The sequence below is a fragment of the Impatiens glandulifera genome, chromosome 3 (assembly GCF_907164915.1).
Source record: "Impatiens glandulifera chromosome 3, dImpGla2.1, whole genome shotgun sequence".
NCBI classification, from domain to species: Eukaryota; Viridiplantae; Streptophyta; class Magnoliopsida; order Ericales; family Balsaminaceae; genus Impatiens; species Impatiens glandulifera.
The window spans coordinates 25,902,491-25,923,262 of NC_061864.1; the positions used below are offsets into that span (position 1 = coordinate 25,902,491).

Here is a 20,772-nt window from a genome sequence, read left to right on the forward strand (position 1 = left end):
AAAGAGCTCAAACCAGAATTCTTTATTTAATCTATCCTCTCAGAAATCCGGATCGACTTAACTCTAGGACCGGTTGAATTGCAAACCGAAAGTATTCGGCTGGTTCAACCTTTGAAAATCGTAAAGCTATCATATATCTCCAACGGGCATATTATTCATCAATATGAATATATTGGAGTTAACGTGTTGACATAAACAAATATTCCTTAGGAATATGCAAAAGAAGGTTCTAAAACAAGGCAGCATGCAGGATAATGATTATCTGACTTTGCCTAAGTCTACAAGTAACCTCCAAAAGCAAGCGGCTGCCCACTGCACAGTTGCTAAGTGTACAAAAACATAAACGTGCAAGCTACCTAATTCCAAACCGGCACGACATCATCATTTGGGAAGCTTCTACCGGATTACTCATCATTTTCGACCAATCATCTAAGAGAGAGAAATATGACCGTTGTCATATTTTCATTATAAAAGGAAGCAAAAAGGCTGAAGAAAATCTCTCTGGTTTTACTCTCTCTCTCCCGCGACCTGATCTTTTTCATTTTTGAATCTTGTGGATATTGAGTGATAAGAACAAACTGTTGAGATCTGTGTGTTTACATAATCTGTAAAAGTGTATTGCAATATTGTGTGAGCATTGTAAAGTGAACATCGAGTGGTAAATAACACTCGAGTGAGAATTGTTGTGTGGTTGAATATTCCCTAGTGAATACCATTCTCACTATTTGAGAAGAAGCGGTGACGTAGAAGCTTTATCTCCGAACATCCATAAAACTGTTGTCTTGTGTTATTTCCATATTTCATATTATCTTATCAACCGAACCAAATTAATACTTAACCAACCGAACCAACTTCCAATTAATTCAACTGATATCTCTCTACTCTCTTCTTTAACTAATCCGTGTGTGTTGCTTCAGGCTGAAACAAACATTTTCGTCATTGAACTCGGTTCAAGAGTTTGTGACAATCTATGAAGTGTTAAAACTGGTGTTAATTCTTAATCGAATTAGCGTCCACTAGTGTGTGTGTGTGTGTGTTAAGCGGTCTCCTTTAGCCGGACCCCGGTCCTCTATCAACGATCCTGATCCTAACTAAATAGGATTGGAGAGATGGAGTCGTGCCTTTTTCACTAGTTTGCGATACAATCAAATGACAAGTAATTACGCTGAGATCTTTAATAGTTAAAGCAAGAATTCTAGGAAATATCCCATAATAACATTACTTGAGTATTTATGATTCACACTACAAGATTGGTTTCATAATAGAAGAGTAAAAGCTTTCAACCACACAGAACGTTTATCTCCATATTATGAAAAGTTCATACGTGAACAAGCCGAGAAGGCCAAATTCTATAACATTAATCCTCTTAACTAATTCGAGTTTCATGTGAATGACCGTGAGATTTTCAAGTTGACTTCCAAACTTGAACTTGTACTTGTAGGGTATTTGATATATCTGGTCTTCTTTATACACATGCACTAGCTACTACCCGTTCCCGAAAATCTGTTCCCTATGAGTGTTGCTCAAGGTTAGAGAATGATTGAATGTTTAATTCTAAGATTGAATTTATATGACTTAAATATCATTTTTCAGGTTTTACTCTACTAAAGCGTGGTGCATGGCATATGCGGAGACATATTATCTAGTTTGCAATGAAGGTTCATGGGATATTCTAGAAAATATTTGCCTAAACCTCCCTACCAAAGTTAAGAAAGGTCAGACAACAACAAAGCGTAGGCCATCACAAGGTGAGCCTTGTAAGGAACAAAGACGGTGCAGCTCATGTGGCGGTCGAGGCCATAACATGGTAACATGTTTAGCAGTGATGCCTGTACCATCTACTGTAAGACAACTTGTGTCACATTCTTTAGAACCTTCACAGTTTAGTGCACAACCTTTGGCACATTCTCTAAAGAACATTTCTTTTGATTAAATTGTATTATTTGGATTAAATCTCAATTGTATTGTTTGTTTGTTTGGATTGAATTTCAATTGTATTGTTTGTTTGGATTGTATTGTTTGTTCAGATAACTTGGGGCTAGGGCGTGGACTAGGGCGTGGAGTGTGGGGCTAGGGCGTGGGCTAGGGCGTGGGGCGTATAGTGTTCATATAGTGTTCTAAGGTAATTTGAGGGATCATATTTTGTGGTTTGGCCTAATTTCACCTATTGGTTGGAATGCTTCTTGATTTTATTTTTAAACAATTTGGTGGATGTCATTGTACTTGGTTATTTCATAATAAATCTATATCTATTCTAAGCCAAAAATCGCATTGTTTTATACACAAATATTTTATAACAAAATGTATATCTATTCATGACAAAAATGTATATTTATTCAATGTAGATTACGAGTCTATTATTTGGTGGAATAACCTTACTGCCCATTTCTTTCTCTAAAAAGTCATGTATTTGGTGATCACATTTGATACATCTAATGAGGCAGTATGGTATTCCATATACATAACAGTAAAAATACCACAATCGTCAGTTTTTGTTGTAGAATTTGGTTATAAAATATGACATATTCTCCAAGTGGAACTGCGGATAATTGGCCTTTTCGATATAGGTGAATCCCTAATCAAGCAAGTATGGAAACATTTGACACATTGGTTTCATGAAGTCGTAATATACATCCTTTGGAAAAATTTTATGATCATAGTCATATACGTATATACACCAATCTTGTAGATGAACCTGACACGGGACCCAGTGCATCAATTTCAGGTTCATAGGGATATATATTATATCAACTGTATTCCAAGAAGTCAAATATCTACCAGCATCACAAATTAAATATTCCATGAATGTTATGAACTTGAAGCTTTGAGGATCAGCGATAAAGGTATCTTAGTGATTCTCGAACTTCTAAGAGGGATGACAGTCAGCTATTGTGAAATTATTTGGATATGTATTAGGGAACTCCGTAACCCTTCGTTTCATTATGAAACATATGGAATTTATCTCCTACAAAAAAAAGTTATGGATTAAGCGTGGGGCGCAAGTCCAAAGTCCCATGCAAAATACACCTTGCGTGGGACGCACGTCCAAAGTCCCACGCAAAATGCACATTGCATGGGACGCAAGTCCAAAGTCCCACGTAAAATGAACCCTACGTGGGACGCAAGTCCAAAGTCCCACGCAAAATGCACCTTGCATGGGGCGCAAGTCCAAAGTATAATAATGAACAAAAATACTTACAGCATCGTTTAACCATTTTTGAGGCGTGATCAATCTGTTAAATAAACAACGATTTGCTTCGCAAGTAATCACATCCTTCAAGTCTTCATCCTCACTCTTCAACCATTTCTTCAACTCCTTCATCTTTTCCTCGTCATAATGTAAAAGAGGATTAACCGTTACCGGATCATTGAGTTAAAATCCTTTTTCCATTAGGGTCGATGTAGTCCCCCAATAGTTTCGACTTCTTCTTTCTCCGAAAGTGTTTTTCAACAAATTTTTTTGAAGCCAATTCTTTCACATTCTCCTCATTCTTCTCATCATCCTCCTTCTTCTCCTCATTCTCAACAGTCTTCTCCTCAGTCTTCTCCTTCTCCTCATCTTCCTCCTACTTCTTCTCCTCATTCTCAATAGTATTCTCTTCAGTCTTCTCCTTCTCCTCCTCCTCCTCCTCCTCCTCCTCCTCCTCCTCCTCATTCTCAACCGTATTCTCCTCCTCCTTCTTCTTCTCCTCATTCTCAACAGTATTCTTCTCCTCTTCTTCTCCTCATCCTCCTCATTCTCAACAATATTCTCCTCACTCATCTCTTTCTCCTCCTCTTCCTCCTTCATCGGTAAATTTAGGGTTGGGAAGTTGGGGACTAATAAGTCTCCTCTTCTTGGCCGGCGGTTTGGAAGTCCTTTCAACTTCTTTATCCTTTCTCTTCCTCTCATCCAATTCAAAGAATTCATCATAAATGTTGCCTCGTGTATCTTCAAAATCCTCCCCAAAGTACTTCCTCTTCTCCTCCTCGGACTCATCAATTTTGCTAAGAACATTGCACTTCTAGAGGGCATTGAATATCTCCTGGAGGGAATAACTCTTGTAGGATGTATAGAGCAATATCCTTGGGCTTGTAAGATCTTGTCATGTCCTTTCCACAAATTTGGGGACAAATGTATTGATTAGCTCATAGCTCCACACTTGGAAGGCTAGTGCGAACCCATGTAAAGTATAAGCGACATCACAAACGTTTTTCTTCTTCCAGGTTTTCTTCTTGGCGAGATATAACCCCCAAAGGTGTTTCATATCTTTGTCAATGCCCTTCAGGGTTGCTCTGAAGGACACCTTTCCCCATGGAAATTGGAGGAACATCTCTATGTCCTCCACCATGCGAAATATATTCAAACTTACCTTCTTCATATTATCAGCTACGATAGATACTAGTAAATGAGGAATATGAGCCTCATCTTCCATGAATCCTCCTTTTTAGAGCATTCGACGAAAATGGATTCAACCTCTCTCACTCTAACATCCATTTTACCCTTAAAATATTTGCGGATAATGGGTGGACATTCTTCAACCTCCATGTTTTCCATCAAAAGAAATCTGTCAAAGTTGAGGCATGTCACTAAGGTATAATCCTTCATACCCCAGCATACCTCCTCACCATTGACCAACAACCTCATCTCTTTTGAATTTGAGCTGATTTTCTTGATGAGCATCTGATGGAGTATGGTTCCTGAGAAAAATATTGTCAAGGCTGTGAATAGATATTGGAATTGGGTTTGTAAAGACCTATCCAAAAGATCATGGTGAGTAAACCTCTCATGTATCTTTGTCAAGCTAGTGCCGGTGGATTTCCATGAAACACGTCTAGTAAAAATATTAATAATGGTTTCGGTTGGTGTCATCTTCAAAGAATTAGTTGGTTAGATTAATGTCATATACACAATGTTAGACGCAAACCAATACAAAATGTAAATTGCATGGGGATGCAAAGTGAAAACTACAATTTGCGTACCCACGCAAATTGAATTTTGCATGGGTACGCAAAATGCATTTTGCCAATTTGCGTACCCCATGGGAAAATGTTCACAAATCATTCACAATATACAGAACTCATATCTCACACCATTTTAAACCATTCATTCAACATGCAAAAACTATAGAACTCACTAAAACCCTAAAACCTTTAATACTAAACATGCAAGAGAGGAGTAGTCGGAAAAAAATAAAATGTAACCTAAATGCGGGAGAATGTCGGGGAGACGGGCTCGCGGGGGAACAGTCTGGGGCTTGGAGATCGTCAGGGAGTTGGGCTCGAGGGGTAAGCGTCAAGGCTTGGCGATTGTTGTTGCGTGTCCTATGGCGATCATCGGGGATGATTGTAGTTAGGAGAGTCAGGGAGATGAGAAGGGGAGGGAGAGCAAAGGTTTTCGGAGAAGAGAAAAAGAAGAAATGAGAAATAGGGGGAAAGAGGTTAACGAAATAAAAATTAATGTGTAAGGGTAAAATGGTTAAAATTTTAAAAAAAAAAGTTATATTTGCAAATAAATATTATTAGGGTTAGTTTTGAGAATGACCCTCTTTTCAGGGTCATTTGATCAAATTTCCCAATACATGTGCATTTCCAATTCATTTTGTTACTTTTTGGTAGAAATTTTGCTATTCTTTTCTCACTTTGGACATTTAACTTCTGTTATCGTTTCATTCAATCTCGTTGATTTTAAAATCTCACCTATAATGGTGATGTTGTGGACTGGTTTATTAATGAAACAAGACATGATAATTGATTAACTTATCTTTGTCATTACTCTTTCCATCAAGTAGTTTCCTCTCTTTTTATTGTTTTGTGAGTTGTTGGTCTCTTAATACCATATTTGGATTCAGGTGGATAAACCTAGATCTTGATTTCAATTCTCAATAATAACGTCTTCTCAAAAGAAATGTGCGACACTTTCGAGTTCAATTTTAATTTAGGGCAACAATGGATTTCACATGATTTAATCAATGTGCTTAGAACATAGTCCTGAAAACATGTTCATAGATATTTGAAAAACTAAATGGCATGCTCTAACTAAGATATACTTTACACCCTTGAGTTGTAACCTTATAAGTATATGCTAGTTTATTGTTGATCATACTTTTATTTATAAGAAATAAAATTACAAACTTATATTATATTTTACAACATCCAAATACACTCGTAGCTGCGCAATTTTTTATTTTATTTTTTTAAAACCATTTCACCTATCTATTAGAAATCTCTCAAGTAAAATATTCTCACCGTCGGCAAAGACCAGCTTCCCCTGCAAAGGACAAATGTCACGTTTGGCTCCGGGTACCCCACACCTAGACATGCCGTAGAAGAACTTCTTTCTCATCTGTTGTGCCTTAATTTAATGAAATGTTCAATGACCAAAGTATTTAGAAGATCTCTCCTACGTTCACCGTAGCCTGACCAGAAAAAAAAAGGGTTTGTTTTTAGGTAACAATCATTAGATTACACCCTGTATGATGCAAGCGTTGTATAAGTTAATCGAGAATGCTAGTTTTTTCTTGTATGTCAATAATGTCAAATTCACATTGCTTAGTTTATGCATCAACGCGATGTATATATAATAAAATGAAAGAATTAACTAAACTTGAAAAATGAATATTATGTAGAAAATCAAAAATCTTACCTTAGTCTACCCATTGCTTAAAAACGATCAGGAACACGACTTATGTCCATAGAATTTCTCGTGATTTGGATGAAATGCTTAAATTCACCAATATCTCTTATTACCCCGTTGAAATTTGGAAGTATCTCATAAGGGTTTACTATATTATTTAAATTGTTGTTATCAAATGATAATACATGTGATTTACATGAATTGATCAATGAGGCCTTTGAGATTAACCCCTTTGAGCTTATGAAAGAGATATAATGCTTTGGGACAATGCTAGATCCCCTGTTGCTGTTCATAGTTGCAGTAAAAGTCTGGTTGAGATGGAGAAAGATTCTTATCCGACAGTTAACTAGTTCTAGTGAGATTTTATTTGGTTCGATTCTATTACTTTGTCGTGGCGTCTCATAAATCAACCTTGCACCATAAGGCCAAAATAGAAGCATTATCATATATTAATCTTTATTAGAGTTAGAACCTGTATCGATTAACTAACTTAATTTATAAAACATACATGAATTTGAAAGACAAGAATAGTAAGGTTTCACAACTCTGCAGTACATTATATGTCTAAGAATAAACCACGCAAAGAATAACAAATTTTGCAAAATAATCCTTAATTGATCAAATCAAATAGAGTCGTCTTCAATTTTCTTCTAAAAAAATTCATTAATTCAATGATTATTATTATTATTAATGTTCACCTGGGGCCAAATCGATTGAGATTGAAGCCTGATAATGGTTCCATCTTCCAGCTCTCATGAGGAGCCATACAATCTTTAAAAGGCACATATTGCTGTCATTTTTTGTTGGGATTAGTGTAAATAACAACCGGTGGGGTTTGAGTATTGTTGAACGACTATCGACTTCTAATTCAGCTTTAATCCTGTTAGAGGTTAAGACCTGTTTCTATTCTCGTGACAAAACTTTGCGAGCTCTTGAAGTGGATTTAAGTGCGGAATTACTCGCTAGATTTAAAGCGTATTGATGCAATATGAATCAGACAGTAAGAAATGGACACGAATTTGTTTCTGAATGTTTAGAGATAAACAACTCCTACGTCACCCCTTCTTCTATTTCCAAAAGAATACACTAGAAGACTTTAACTTGTATAGCGTCTATACAAGCTCGGTCAGAAACCCAGGACTTAACAATGCATGTTCTGAACTCCTAGTTCTCACTATGATAAACAGACACATTCTGTTCAACTTATAATGATTAATGTTTGTAACATATATTACAACAAGTTCTCTCTCAACTTATCTTTAATGGAAAGTACAAATAGTATGAATTACAACTGGGATAGTGAGAGAGTAAAGTGGCAACGAGTGCTTTAAGAACCGAGGAGAATCTTCTTTATTAAGATCCACTTATATAAGATTCACAGCTGCTTTGCATTTAATGGTGGCATATTGTAGAGCTCTGCATGCTGATGTAGCGTAGCTCTACTTGAGTGTTGTAGCCACACTTGAGTATCGTAGCCCAATCATAGCCCTACTTGAATGGCGTGTGACGGTTGAGCTTCTTAGAAGCTTTGTATACTGATGCACGACAATTAATGCAACGGTCGATTCTAAATATTGACATGTGGCATTATTTCGTTGATTATTGTGCGTGTTGATATGATAGTCTTCCGTTTATTGGACGATGATCAAGGAAGTTAAATGGGCGATGCTTTAGTCTTCTATTGAAGTATAGACATATGCTAGCGCTTCTTCAGACCAGAGCGTTTGTTGAAGCCTAGACGTCTGCTAGCGCTTCTTCAGACCGGAGCGTCTATTGAAGCCTAGACGAATGCTAGCGCTTCTTCAGACTAGAGCGTCTGTTGAAGCCTAGACGTCTGCTAACGCTTCTTCAGACATCCCGTCTGTTGAAGTTCAGACTTTGTCTGATCGCGCTTACTTCAGACTGCATCTGTACTTGTACATAGGCAATTTATACAGCTTAGTTTTATTCACAAATAAATCCTTAAATCTTTATGTGAACACATCATTAAAATCATGTTGTATTGATTAAACTAGTTCTTATTTACCTAAGTTTATTTTAATCAATTTACACATTTCTCCTTAATTAATTAATTCTTTCTTTAATTAATTAATTTATTCTTCTTTTCTTGGTTAATTAGACATTTTTATAGAAATGAGGATAATTAGACAACTATTATTCAATAATTATATATGAATTCCTATTTGAATTGACAAAACACATCAAAACTTGAAAGTAAAATCAACATATATGTGATATGACTTAGAAACACCAAATTTTGTAGAAGAATGACAATGGGTAATAGACTTAGTAATTGAGAGAGTTGTCATATTGTTTGGTTATGCATCATTTTCATTAAGAATGTATTAACAATAACAACATATTCATGTTTGATTCTCACTAAAAACGCTCGGAATCAAGGTGCCGTGCTAGTCATCTAAGGTAAAGGGATATAATCAATTTTGCTCAAGATCAAACATTTCATTTTAATGCCTCTTCAAATAAGCTTGATTAGAAACTTTAGTTGAATTTTTTGAGTAAAAATGTACAGAGAAATAGAAAAAGCAAAAGGTTGGCTTTCTTTGAGAAAAAAGAATATCAAATAAGTGGCTTTCTTTGTTACTAGTTTGAATAAGATAAAAAAAAGGTATGATTTTATCATTACCTCCATCTTCATTAGAATCTCTTTAGCAATTCGAGCAGAAAGGACAATTCGACGAGCATCTGGCTTAATGAAACCCTCTTCAACACCATTATCAAACAATGTCAGCAATTTATTATAATACCCATCAACATTTAGCAGACTAGTCTAGAAAAACTCAATACAAATTAGACCATTAACCATCAAATATATCTTCAACATGGTAAAAAAAAGTTGGATACTTTTTACCGTTTTTTATGAATTCCAAGATGGGACCATGTTACCATCTCCAATAGTTCTTCCATTGTTCCATATCCTCCTTAAACAAATAAAACCCCATTAGAGAGGTCATTATATAGATTTTTTTATCATTTATGTTCTTACATAGAAGAGAAATTAAATCATAGACTCTCTAACCATTAAAGTTTTATGCTCATACATGTCTAGGATAATCCTAACTTCTCCAACAGTTTCACCAGATATCTATTATGATAAACTATGTCAGTCATTAATGGCTACTATTGACATAAAAATTGTCACTCAAAAGATAAAAAATAGAATCGATACCTCAAGAGGCACAAGAGTTTTATGGATTACACTACATATATCACAATTTGAAGATATAAATATCAAAAAAAATTGATTAGAAAAATCGAAGGAAGATATTAGATGTTCAGTTACATTTCTTACTAACCCAATAACATGGAAACCACTACCTTATGGGAAATTAAACCCATCCGACCAACATTTCCTCCTCCATATACCAATCAAATATTCTTCTCAACCTGCAATCCAAATTCATTACTCAAAACACTCTACACATACGGTTTTTATAAGATGAAAATTTATTTGTGTCTTATACAACTCAAAAAAAATTTGTCATCCAAACTAAATCTAGCTTAAAATTCAACTGCATTTGAATAGAATGTTTGAAGGGAATAAACTTTTCTTAATATATTGGATAAAAGGAAGAAAAAACAAATTCCGAGATAAATATAAATGAGTATTTCTTGAGAAGACACCACTATTTGGCGAATGCAGCAAAAATTATGATGTTGAAAAAGGTTATTTTCTGTGATGGTGAGTTTTTCTCTTCTCTTTGTCGGTTATGCGAGGAAAGTATGTTTGAGATTCGAACTTACATAGTTTCCCATTTTCTTGAGAAAAGAGGGTTGAGCAACCATCGTCTTTGCGACATCCATGAAGAAAACTAGATCTGATTCCGAAATTTGGACAATCGGAAGCAGGCAGAGAGAGTCAAAGAGAGTGATTATTTCTTAGATGGGTAGATTTACAGTGAATGGTAATGAAGACAAAAACTCACGGACGATTTCTAACAGAGAAATCGCATATCTCAACAGCAAATCGCTACACACTTCAAGGGATCTAAGGTTACATTAGCATCATCCTAAATATCACAAAGAACATTCTACGTCACCCCCAATAAAGGCCATTTTCGCGAGAAGATTATAACGGAGAAGATTCATGTTATGATTTGAAAAATCGATGAGAGAGAAAGTGAATAATGGGAGTGCATCATGAAAAAATTCTATTTATTTAAATTATTACTTCAGTAAAGCTATTTTCACTTTTATTAACAATATAAATAAAAGTGAAACAAACACAAATATGTGATTGATTAATGTAAATACCTAGTGAAGCAAGTCTCACCAAGTAGCGCTTATTTCACTCATATCAGTACTGTAAATACCTAGTGAAACAAGCCTCATTGAGTATAATTTGTTTCATTCTTATCAACGTTGTAAATACCTAGTGAAGCAAGCCTCATCAGGTAGCACTTGTTTCACTTCTATCAGCGTTGTAAATACCTAGTAAAATAAGTCTCACCATGTAGCGCTTGTTTCACTCATTTGAGCGTTGTATATACTTAGTGAAACAAGACTCACTATGTAGCGATTGTTTCATATTTTTTATTCTCTTGTAGTGTTGAATGAAGACATAAATATTTTTACAAGAGCACATAAATATTTTTACATGAATGTCTTAGTGATTTTTTACATAAATCGTTTATATATATTTAATATATAATTATATAAAATATAAATAATTAAAATAAATTTATTTAAATATCTTATAAATAAATTTAAACTATTTTATTTTACAAAATCATTTAAATATCTTACACAAAATGTGTTTGAATATGTTGTTTTATATATGTTTAATATATATATTTAATATATAATTATATAAATTATAAAATAGTTAAAATAAATTTATTTAAATATCTTAAAAATAAATTTCAAAATATATTGTTATATATATATATATATATATATAATATATATATATAATATATATATATATAATATATATATATAATATATATATATATAATATATATATATATATATAATATATATAATATATAACTAAATAAATTATGAAATAATAAGTACAATTTAATTTAAATATATCACCGATAAATTTAATTATATAGTTTATAAAATTATTAATATGTTATTTCAAAAATAAAATAATTAATATAAATTAATTTAAATATCTCACAAATTAATTTATAATTATGTTTTTTATATTTATATATATAATTATATTAATTGTAACATAATTAATACAAATTAATTTAAATACAACAGAAATAAAACTATAAATATATTTTATATATAATTATATTTAATATTTAATTATAAATAAAACATATTAATTATTTACATTGATGAGGCGGAGTAAGTGAACAAACTTCACTAAATAACGCTTCATGATGTAAAACATTTAATTCCATTCTTTGCTTCTCAGACTTGGAAGCTAATTTAATAATAAAGTAGCCAAAGATCTGGACTGGAATTTCGCTCTCCATTCACAAATTTACCACATAGTTTCTCTCCCTAACTTATGATTTAAAATATCTAAATTACTTATTGTCATACTTTTAAAACATTAACATTGAAAATATTTAAAATATCTAAATTACTTATTGTCATACTTTTAAAACATTAACATTGAAAATATAAATACAATAATTGTGTCATTAGAGACTTTTATATATATATATATATAGGGGAGCGAAAAAATTGTAGCGAAGCAGCGAATGATGTGGCATTGTACATGTCACCTAATAAATAAGAAGCGTATTAATTTTTCTCTCTCTTTCATTTTAAATTTGTACATGTCACATTGTATTTAATAATTTATCTCTCTTAATTCTTTTTTATTTAAATAAATTATTTAATATTTTCCCTTCTTTAATTTTATTATAAAATTATTATAAATATTTACTTAATTTAAAATAAAAAAAAATAAATTTGTAATTTTAACTTAAAATACAAATTATTAATATTTATAATAAATAAAATTCAAATTACTAATTTTCAATATATGTATATAAACAAACGTTATATAAAAATGAAAGTTATAATATTATTTAGAAGGTGAATTTTAATATATATTTTATAAGAAAATTAAATAAAAATAAAAAGAAATTTTTTATTTTTTAAGAGAAATAAGAATGATTTAAAGAAGAGAAATAATAATTTAATATGAATATTTTTTTAAGAGAAATAATTCAAATTATGAATATATATATTTAATTTTTATTATATATATATATATATTTATATTTAAAATTTAATATATATTTTAAAAAATATGTGCATTTATATATTTTATTAATTTGATTTATTCGTTCTCCTTAGTATTATTTATATTAAAAATACATAAATAAATTAATTAACTATTAATCGCAAAAAATTAATTAAATTAAAAAAACTAATCATATTCATATTTAACTTCTTATTCTTTTTTATATATATGTTTATTAATTTTTACATTTATTACTTTTAAATATATATATATATATTAATTAATTTAAATTTATAATTATAAATTAATATATAAAAAGAGAAAAAAAAATATAAATAAAGAGAAGAGAGAGAAATTATTAATGAAAGGAGGAGATATAAATAAATATATTAAAGAAGACTTAGTCATCAATCCTAATCACTTTCACACGTCATTCGCTACACTTTCGTTACAATATTTTCGCTCCCCCTATCTTACTCATATAATAATAATAATAATAATAATTTTTAAAGTGAACTAGCACCACATTAATTCACGCATAATGTATATAATTCACGTCATCAATTTTTTCTCTCTCTTTTCTACTACTCTCTTTCTTAATTAAATTTTATTTTCTATTATCATATATATATATATATATATATTATATTTTTTTATCATATATTATCTAAAAAATTATCTATATTAATATTAATTAAAGATATAAACAAAAAATAAAATTGTTATAAATACACCCACCTTCATAATTTTTATATATGTATATATAAATAATTATTTTTTTTATAAATGCACCTATATTCATAATTTTATATTTATTTGTTACTTTATATATATATAAATATATTATTATTTTCATCATTAATTTTATATGTTTATATAAAAATTAACTAATAAATATTAAATGCAAAATATATATACATACACAAAATAATAAAATTATTTCAACAATTATAAGTGATCTAGCGGTTCAAGTGTTCACATTTCATACTAAAGACCAGGATTCGAATCTGAAAACATGCAACTTTATATTTTCAAGGTGGCGCAACTTTTAAACAAATGATAGACATTTGAAAGAGTGAGAGTGGAATTAGTGGTTGGTTTGGCAAACATTTGAAAGTTTGAGGTCTCGAGATGGAGGTCGGGTGGTGGGTAGTTTGTTGAGTGTGAGGTCGAATTAGTGGTTTGATATGATGAGTATTTGAAAATGTGAATTCACGAGATAGAGGTCGGGTGCTAGGTGGTTTGTCGAGTGTGTGGTCAGAATTAGTGGTTGGTTTGACGAGTATTTGAAAGTGTGATGATGGCACGAGATGGAGGTCGGGTGGTGGGTGATTTGTCGTTTATGGTTTGAATTAATGGTTGGTTTGACGAGCATTTGAAAGTGTGAGGTCACGAGATGGAGGTCGTGTGGTGGGTGGTTTATCGAGTGTGAGGTCGGAATTAGTGGTTGGTATGACGAGCATTTGAAAATGTGAGGTCACGAGATGGAGATCGGGTGGTGGGTGGTTTGTCGCGTGTGATGTCGGAATTAGTGGTTAGTTTGGAGAGCATTTGAAAGTGTGAGGTCACGAGATGGAGGTTAGGTGGTGGGTGGTATGTCGAGTGTGAGGTTGGAATTAATGGTTGGTTTGACGAGTATTTGAAAGTGTGAGGTCACAAGATGAATGTCGGGTGGTGGTTAATGAATTGTTTGACATTGGATAAGAGGTCCGTGGTCAATTGGGATTGGTTGTTGATTTGTTGAAGTATGAGTAAAAGTGATGATGACTAAGATTGGTGAGTGGATTGTTGAGGGATATAGACATATGCAAAAGTGTGAGTCACAAGATTATGGTCAGTGGGTGGTTTGCCGAGGGGATAAATAAAATAATAAAATTATTTTAACAATTATAAGTGGTTTAGCGGTTTAAGTGTTCACATTTCATGCTGAAGACCAGAGTTCAAATCCTAAAACATGCAAATTTATATTTTCAAAGTGGTGTAACTTTTAAGCAAATGATAGACATCTAAAAGTGTGAGAGCGGAATTAATGGTTGGTTTGGCAAACATTTAAAAGTGTGACGTCACGAGATGGAGGTCGGGTGGTGGGTGGTTTGTCGCTTGTGGGGTTGGAATTAATGGTTGGTTTGACGAGCATTTGAAATTGTGAGGTCACGAGATGGAGGTCGTTTGGTGGGTGGTTTGTCGAGTGTGAGGTCGGAATTAGTGGTTGGTATGACGAACATTTGAAAATGTGAGGTCACAAGATGAAGGTCGGGTGGTGGGTGGTTTGTCGAGTATGAGGTCGGAATTAGTGGTTGGTTTGACGTTGGATAAGAGATATGTGGTCAATTATGATTGGTGAGTGGATTGTAGAGGAATAGAGACATATAAAAAAGTATGAGTCACAAGATTAAGGTCAGTGGTGGTTTGCTGAAGGGATAAATAAAATAATAAAAGTATTTTAACAATCATAAGTGGTCTAACGGTTAAATGTTCACATTTCATGCGAATCCCAAAACATGCAAATTTATATTTTTAAGGTGACGTAACTTTTAAATAAATGATAGACATTTGAAAGTATGATAGCAGAATTAATGGTTGGTTTGGTGAACATTTGAAAGTTTGAGGTCTCGAAATGGAGGTCAGGTAGTGGGTGGTGGGTGGTTTATCGAGTGTGAGGTCGGAATTAGTGGTTGATATGACGAGCATTTGAAAATGTGAGGTCACGAGATGAAGGTCGGGTGGTGGGTGATTTGTCGAGTGTGAGGTCAGAATTAGTGGTTGGTTTGACGAGCATTTAAAAGTGTGAGGTCACGAAATGGAGGTCGGGTGGTGGGAGGTTTGTCGAGTGTGAGATTGGAATTAATGGTTAATTTGACAAACATTTGAAAGTGTGAGGTCATGAGATGGAGGTCAGGTGGTGGGTGGTTTGTCGAGTATGAGGTTGAAATTAATGGTTGATTTGACGAACATTTCAAAGTGTGAGGTCACGAGATGAATTTTGGGTGGTGGTTAGTGGTTGGTTTGACGTTGGATAAGGGGTCAGTGGTCAATTGGGATTGGTTGTTGATTTGTTGAAGTGTGAGTAAAAGAGATGTTGACTAAGATTGGTGAGTAGATTGTCGAGGGATAGAGACATATGAAAAAGTGTGAGTCACAAGATTATGGTCAATGGTGGTTTGTCGATGGGATAAAGAGGCATATAAAAAAGTGTGAGTCACAAGATGAAGGTCAATTGGAGAGTTAATGGTTGAGTTTGACGAAATATAGGAGGCGTGTCATCAATTGAGGTCGACTAAGATTGGTGAGTGGTTTGCCGAAAAGATAAAAAAATGAATATGAAAAAATGTGAGTCACAAGATGAGGGTCAATTGAGGGGTTAAGTGTGGATGTCGAAAGGGATAAAATATATGTTAATATTAAGTTTAAGATCAAACTTAATTTTATCTAAAATATTTATAAATAAATAATATTTTATATATATTCTGATCCGTTCAAATGACCCTAATAATTGGATAGATATTTATTGATTTTAATTAAATTTATTATATATAATATATTATTTTTATAATTATATAATAAGGGAAATTTGACAAATGATCCTAATAATGACATCATTTTAAGAAATGATTAGGGTCGGATAAAGTTTGCAAAAATGACCATTTCAGACGAATAATATCATTTCGCGTCGCGTGATGCGAAAGGGATGGCTGATAATATTTGTAAAAATGACCTCGTCTGATGCACCTTTCCCGTCACGCGATGTAGCATGTTCATAAATTACTAAGTTTCGTTGAGGCATGATTCATTCTATTTTAGGTTTGGTTCATTTTTTGACTACGGAGGAAAGACTTGTCTCCAATCGCCGGCCGGTTGGCTTGGTCCAGAAAGACATGGGAATTTTGGGCGTCAGATGAGTGGCGGGGTGGAATCAAGGTTGTACTGGTAGTAGTGAGATGTCGCCTTCACGGGTTGGGTTCTTGGGGTTTGGAATAGTAGGCGAGCTTCCCCGCCTTGTTCTCTACGGTCATTCTCGCTGTCTTATAGGTCATTTTTACAAACAATATCGCGTCACACAAGGTCGTTTTTGCAAACATTATCAGGTCATTCATTAGCGTCACGCGACACAGCGTCCCTTGACGCGACGGGTTATTTTGTCATTACACAGACCAAAATGGTCATTTTTGCAATGTTTATGAAGCGCCGATCATTTCCTATAAAGAGTACATTATTATGGTCATTTCGTCAATTTTCCTTTTAACAATTACATAGATTTAGATTCAATTTTAAATTAATTTTTTATAATGTTATATATTAAATATCAAAATATCAAGTATTAAATACATATAAATTATATTTAAAATTTTCTATCTTTGCATTTATTGTTATGTTAAATTTTTAATGTTATTTTTTTTTAAATAATATAAAATAAAACTAACTAGTGGTGAAGTGGGGCTAGGGTCGTGCTTCCTTACTATATTGAAAATAAAAAATAAAAAATAAAAAATCAAATTAATTCCTAAAATATAAAGATTTTTGAAGACTCATAGAAACTAACTATAAAGAAAGAGAGAGAGCCGACTGTTCATCTTCTCTTCTTTCTGATTTCAATCGTCTTCTTCACAAAGTATTGTCCCGATAAAGATGAACCAGGTAAAACCCTAAAAATCTTATCTTATTTCTTAACAGATACAATGGCGGCCTTCTTCAACAACTATTGGAACAAAAAAAAAAGTTCATGTCATTCATTATTGATCAACATTATTACTCTGTAACTCAGAAATTTGTTTATTTTTCACATGCAAAGAAGGAGGATTATGTATGCTGTGAAATATGTGGGAATGAAGGTTTTAATGAATGTCTTGTTATTTGTTCTTCCTGCGATTCTCACCAGCATATGTAAGTTTAGATCACTCTGTTATATCAAGTCTCTTTACAGATATGAAAATTTCTTCTGCTTCATGATAATAGATTATTAAATCACCGTTCTTTCATTTCTTTTAGGTATTGCATGGTGAAAGTAACAATGGAAGTGCCAAAAGAATGGCACTGTGAAGAATGTCACACAAAGATTCAAGGTGGTTTTCTGTTTCTATCAATTAGGGCTTCAATGTTCATCAATCCCTTTGTCATTCAAAACATTTACCAAAAAACCCTTTATTTCTTAAAAGAAATTGTTTTAATCATTAGGTGTCTTTTACCCAAATAATTCATTTTTCAATAAGATTATAGAATGGCAAAAGGGTAAAAATGTATTTTATCCTAGAACTTCTATAATTCTTTTCAATAATCTAAAACAAGTTTCTAGATTATGATTTCAAATTCAGGGTATCTTTTCTTTTTATGCAGATCATTTGGCTCCGAAGGGAGTCGATGAAAGTGTAGTTGAGCGTCCTTGGTAATTCTCTATTATGCTTCCACATTCATATGCCTCAACACAACAAGTTATAAGTTCTTGCTAATTACATGCATTCTTTACTTATGGTAAATCAAAAGAAAGTTCTAATTGTGAAATTTCAGTATATCGTATCATCTGTGAAACTATATATCAGATCAAAGATCTCAAATCGCTTAAATCTACTTTAAGATGAACTCCATCACCTTTAGAGTTGTCAATACCCCCCACTGTTAAAGAAATTTTGGTTTGCTTTAATTCAAGATGTTAACCATATTCACTTGTCAAGAATTACTTCCTTTTGAGTTAACATAGTATGAATGATTACGTGTAAAGAATGTTGTTCTCAGGTTTAGTTCTCACCCAAAGCACCTTAATTGAAGTGGGGTTCATGGAGATGGAATGATCTCTTAAGGCTTAACTTGTTGATATCTAATTTATGTTAATCATTGAATATGTTTTATATGATGCCTGTCTTTTTTCCATCTATTGTCTTAGGGGAAGTTTCAAGATTTATATAGGATTAATTGATTGCGATTGGGAAACAAATTTTAAATGAATAAATCTACAATTTAATTATCATGGCATTGTTTTTTTGAAGGAACGAGATGCTTAAAGTCTCTGCGAGAAAACGAGAACATACGGGGGATGAATCGGTTAATGTTGATGATGATGATAATGATGTATGTATCTTGTTGCATTGCCTGTTTATTTGAAATGAGTACATGTTATAATAGAATGATGTATAATTATTTGTTTTAACTGTTTTAGAGGAGAACAAACAAAGATATCCTTTGTGAAAGGGAGAATTCTTCATGTGCAAACCAACCTAGCTTTCAATCAGCTTTTGAAATTGTTGATACACAATTTACGCCCCAACCATCTTCTAATGTACAACAAAATATCTTGTTTTCATCACCAATAGTCGACACTGATCTTACCCAATCACCATCACAACCTATGATTGATGGAGACGAAATGGATGATGTTGAGAATACTCCGATACAAAGCGCTAATGTTGTTCCCCCGAAGCCTAATGAGCCAAAAATACGTATTGTGCCTGATGGGAAGTAGTGAGTATTAGTTAGGGATTTATTTTCTTACATATATTATATATAAGTTAACTTTTGCAATCTTATGATCGCTTAACTAATTATACCACATATTTGTTTTCTTGTATTTATGTAGTTTTGATCCAGACATTACTCGTCCAATAAACAAAATCGTCACTTCACTATGGAGGGGACATTACCTAAATTGGAATCAATTTCCTCAGAATGTTAAAGATATGTGGTGGTGTTATTTCAAGGTTTGATTAAATTTAAGTTTCATAGGCATATCATTAATGAATATTGTACAATAATGGTATAATTAAGTTTGATGATTGATTATAGGAACGTTTCGAGTGGGATACAATATACGAGGCGGATGTTCATAAACTTTTTAATAAAAAGTTGGTGCGAAGATACGGAATTTTGTTTCAAGGGCAAAAGAACATAAGAAACGGCCATCACACGTTACCGTTGAAGATTGGGATATAATGAAAATAAAATTTGGTGATCCAAAGTATATAGATAAGTGCAGAAAGGCTAAAAGTACTCGGCACAAGACAAACAAAGGAGCTACCTATCGTGGAGGCTCAATTAACTTAAAAGAACATTGTCGGAGAATGGTGAGTAATAATTTATTATTTCAAATTTATAGTACTCGTTAAACATTGACACCAACATTTTATTTGTTTTAATTATTTTTAAACAATGGAACTTGGAAGATCTCCGAAAGTCTTAGAAAGCTTCACTAGAACTCATCAAAAAAAGATTTCCATTACATATTCATAAATTCTTTTCGATAATGATTATTATGTTTAACTATTGTAGGATGAAATAGGGATAGAACATGTACAATGGAGGAAATCGAGAAAGATTGCAACAAGCATGAGAGTTTTGAACAACACACCCAAACAAGCATCAAAATCGAATTGTAGACCATCTTCGACTAGTATCCCCCATCGTTCTTCATCAGTTTGTCAGTCGAATAATACTTCCACTAACATTCAACCAAGTTTCCAACCATTAATATCAAAGTTTTTTCATACGAAAATTGGTAACCAAACCACCAACGTACCATCTATTACCCCATCTTCAATAACTTTTGACGACCACCATCTAACCCAACCACAACCACAACCTCTATTAGAAGAAAATGTTGTAATGGATGATGGTGAAATTCAACCTCAAACTACAAACTCAAAAATATTTATTGGGATCGAGGGGGACAAGTGAGTATTTTCTTTTTGACTATTGCAAGTATATGATCGATATAAAATACTTTTTATTTTCAGTTCCATACATATTTTACTCTATTTATGTAGTTTCGAACCAGACATTACAAAAGAAATCAACAGTATTGTCACCAGATATTGGAGGGGGCCTTTTTTAAACTGGAACAAAATCCCTCAACAAATAAAAGACTCGTCGTGGGCCCACTTCGTAGTAAGTTAAAATTGACTATTATGAATTTTAATGTAGTTAGTAATTGCATGTTAATTTTATAATTAACTTAAATTAATTATTTTAGGAAATCTTTCATTGGAATCCCATA

At 32.7% G+C, this 20,772-nt stretch overlaps 1 pseudogene; it reads right to left on the reverse strand.

The window, feature by feature from the left end:
- Positions 1-4,381: 4,381 nt before the first annotated feature.
- Positions 4,382-10,420, reverse strand: LOC124930079 (annotated as a pseudogene).
- Between the last annotated feature and the right edge of the window lie 10,352 nt (positions 10,421-20,772).